A 4,090-nucleotide genomic window follows, 5' to 3' on the forward strand; every position below is an offset into this window, starting at 1 on the left:
TTGGGAAAACAGACGACCAGCAGCCAGCACCAGGAAGGGGACGTCTCGGGGAAAATGTGAGGGTGCTCCTGACGTCACCTGGGGGTCTCCGGCCGCAGTGCCACTCGGGGGATGGGGCCTGGGCGGCGGGGGATGTCTGCTCACACCCAGTGTGCTCAGGAGAATGGTCTGGATCCTGCTCGTCTCCCCAGGGCTGTGGGCCTGGTGGCCGGCTGCCCTGAAGTCTGCCTAGGAAACTACCCTTTGGGGCTCCGTGGTTGAGCTTCGGACCTATGAACCTGGAGATCACGGTTCGATTCCCGGTCAGGGCACACGCCCGGGTTGTGGGCTCGATCCCCAGTAGGGGGTGTGCAGGAGGCAGCTGATCCATGATTCTCTCTCATCATTGATGTTTCTCTCTTTCTCCCTCTCCCTTCCTCTCTGAAATCGATAAACATATATTAACAAAAAACAAAACAAAAAACTACCCTTTGCACCCATTCCAAGGGGGGGGGGCAGAAGGGCCCGTCCAGGCAGGGCAGGCACTGATGCCACCTGGAGCAGTCTGGCTGAGGACCAGAGCTGCCCTGCTTGCTTGGTAGTTGGCAAGGCCAGCTGGGGCACCCGTGGACTGGCACGGGGTACCCACTCCCCCGCCCTCCGCTGAGGGGAGGGGGGTGCAGCACGGAGCTGTGCTCAGGAGGAAATGCCATTCCCTCCTCACCCGCCTCCTTGGAGACGGCGGTCTCCTCTGTGCCGTCACCGCCCAGAATGGACCGAGGGCTTCCCCGGCTCCTGACTGAGCCCCAAATGCTTGCACATCACCCACTCCCTGGGGCGGTTTTCTTTCTTTAAAAAAAAACCAAACATACACTGGGGATCGAGCCCACAACCCGGGTACGTGCCCTGACCGGGAATCTAACCGTGACCTCCTGGTTCACAGTCGATGCTCAGCCGCTGAGACCCGCCGGCTGGGTGTCTGGACCTATTCTTGCACCCGTCAGACACCCATGGGTGCTGCGCCTTCCCCTCCTCCCAGGAAGTGCCCCCACTCAGCTTATGAGTCAAAGTGCATATGGGGGGCAGGGAGCACCTGGGGGGGAACAGGCCATGCACTCCCCACCCCCCAGCTCTCCACCCCCCCCACCACGAGCAGCAGGACGGCCCGCCCACGCGGCACTAGGGAGGCGCCGGGAGTGACTGGGAAAAGCCTGGTCTCAGGGGGGCTGGGTCCCGGCATGGACGTGCTCCCCCAGGCGCCCCACACAACAGCACCCACAGGGTCAGGGAGCAGGAGGCCTGGCTGGGGTGGCGGGGCCTCATCACCTCTCCCCCTCCTCCTCCTTCCTTCTTCCTCCTGGGGATCCCGGTGCATTAACAAGCCGCCAGGAGCCCAGGTCTCCGGGAGCCCAGCCAGCCCACTCTGGCCTGAGTCACAAACATCCTCTCCCGCGCACCGGGCGGGCGGGATTCCTTCCTGGCTGACGATGCTTGCGGGCCAGACTTCCCATCAGCCCTCCCTCCGAGGAGAGGCCGGGGTGGGGCCCAGCCTCCTTCTCCACGACCAATGACCACAGATCAGAATGACAGCCGCTGCAGACACTGAAGGGCCCACCCCAAGGTACAGGTGTGGGGACACACACACACACACACACACACACACACACACACACACACGGTGAGATGACTCCGCACGGCCACGGGAGGTGTGGCCAGGGAGCTGACAGTCTCTCCTTGAGCAAACTCTAGCCAGGCTGCTCCGGGCTGTTTTCCAGCGAAGCCTCCTCCTGGGCACATCCTCATGAGCCCAGTGATAAGACAGAAGAATCCTGCTGCGTCAGTTCGGCCAGAGGCCATCCCTGATATCTGATGGCCCTTAAACAACTGACCCAATTTCTTATTCTCCCCTGGCCCCCGGGTGAGGTCTGACCCCTGGCCCCGCCCCCAGGTGAGGTCTGACCCCTGGCCCCGCCCTGGCCTGCCTCTGACAGGAACCCCATTAGGTCCGTTCAGCCAGAACCCTCCCACCCTGGTGTTTTCTCTGACTTCCGTCCACTGACACCCCCTCACCCTACTCCTGGGCTAGAAATCCCCACTGTTCCTTGTCGGGGTCAGAGTTGAGCCGCACCCCCCTCCCCTGTGGCAAAGCCCCAGGACAGGGCTCCCTACACTCCTCTCGGGAGCCCCTGGATCTGGGGGACAGGAAGTGACTGTCCGTGGGAACGAGGACATGGCTTTGGGGTGATGGAAATGTTCTACAACTGGACTACTGGCGATAAATAAAGTCTATTTTTATTATTATTATTTTTAAGTCCTCTCCCAAGCATATTTTTCCATTGATTTTTACAGAGAGTGAAAGGGAGGGAGAGGATAGAGAGAGAGGAACACCAGTGTGGGAGAGACACATTGATTGGTTGCCTCCTGCATGCATCCCAACCAGGGCCAGGGATCGGATCGAACCTGAAACCCAGGTGCGTGCCCTTGACCAGGAATTGAACCTGAAACCCTTCGGTGCCCAGGCCGATGCTCTAACCACCGGGCCATACCAGCCAGGGCAAGATCGTTACACTCCTCCCAGAAGCGCTGGCCTCATAACCACTTGCCTTGAGGAACCAAAGCCCAGCTGGATAAACAAGTGGAACTGGACTTCCTCTGGGGACACACTGGGGCCTAACGGACACTCACACGGACAGACAGACAGACAGACAGACGGACGGACAGACGGACAGACGGGGCTGAGGCGGGGCGGAGGCGGCGCGGCCTCACCTGGACCTGGCCCTTCCCCATGATCCTGTCGGTGCTCTCGCCGTCCTCCTTCGCGATCTTCGTTTTGTTGTAACACTTCTCGTAGCACAGGATCCTCAAGGTCTGGGAGCCTTCCAGCTCGATCTCAAACTCCTGCAGCGCCGAGAAAGGACAGCCCCACGTCAACAGCCGGGTCCGAGGGGGGCGGTCCCTGCCGCTGGCCGCAGGGGCCCTCCGCGGGGCGGCGTCTCACCAACCGCTTCCTCGCTGCCCCCGGAGGACCGGGCCTGGAGGCCGCCCCCACTTCACCCCGGGGATGCAGACCCCAGACGCTACGGCCCCGCGAGCATCACACCGCGACCCTGGCTGGATGCTTCTGGAAGCTCCGAATGACTCATGTTGTTGTTGTTGTTAATCCTCACTCGAGGATATTTTCCCATTGATTTTTAGGGAGAGTGGAAGGGAGAGGGAGAGACAGAGAGAAACACCGATGTGAGAGAAACACATCGATGGGTTGCCTCCTGCACGAGCCCCGACCAGGGCCCGGGCTGGGGAGGAGCCTGCAACCACTGATCCAAGCAGCAAGCGCCGAATGACTCTCAAACCTAATCCCAGCCCCCGAAGCCAGCATCTCACAGGGCGGCGGGTCAGAGACAGACATTGTATGTATGGCCTTTGGGAGATGATGATGTATCCGTGTAGGTTCGCTCTAACACATGTCCCATCCAGGGGCCGTGCGTGTGTGCGTGTATGTGTGTATGTGTGTGCATGTGTGTATGCGCGCGCATGTGTATGTGTGTGTGCATGTGTGTCGGGGCAGAGGGTATAATGAGAAACCGCAGTCCTTTCTGCCCCACTTTGTTGTGGACCCGAAGCTGCTCTTTCTATATCTGAAAGGGAAAAAACCACCGATGCAGGAGGTGATCGGGGGAGAGGGGCACTTCAGAGGAAAGACCTGCCCCAAAGGCTTTCGGGGTGTCTGCTGGGAGGTGTGTCACCCACAGACCTTCAGGCCATTCTGCACCTCACACCAATGCTTCTGTGGGCCTGGGCGTTTTTTAGACATAGATATACTAGAGGCCCGGGGGTCCCTTGGCCTGGCCTGTGGGGATCGGGCTGAAACTGGCTCTCTGACATCCCCCAAGGGGTCCCGGATTGCAAGAGGGCGCAGGCCAGGCCGAGAGACCCCACCAGTGCACGATCGGGCTGGGGAGGGGCTGTGGGAGGGCTCCAGGGCGTGTCTGGCCAGTCTTGCCCAGTCCCGATCAGCCGGACCCCAGCAGCAAGCTAACCTACGGGTTGGAGCATCTGCCCCCTGGTGATCAGTGTGTGTCATAGCAACTGGTCGAACCGTAGGACACTAAGC

At 60.5% G+C, this 4,090-nt stretch overlaps 1 long non-coding RNA gene across 1 annotated transcript; it reads right to left on the reverse strand.

Moving 5' to 3' along the window:
- Positions 1–557: 557 nt before the first annotated feature.
- Positions 558–3,135, reverse strand: LOC111824875. The gene is made up of 3 exons (XR_002827939.1): positions 2,978–3,135; positions 2,746–2,877; positions 558–828 (listed from the first exon to the last, which is right to left on the reverse strand). It is a non-coding gene; the product is annotated as an uncharacterized LOC111824875 (long non-coding RNA).
- Positions 3,136–4,090: the final 955 nt, after the last annotated feature.

Source organism: Myotis lucifugus, unplaced genomic scaffold, assembly GCF_000147115.1.
Source record: "Myotis lucifugus unplaced genomic scaffold, Myoluc2.0 scaffold_9733, whole genome shotgun sequence".
Taxonomy (NCBI): Eukaryota; Metazoa; Chordata; class Mammalia; order Chiroptera; family Vespertilionidae; genus Myotis; species Myotis lucifugus.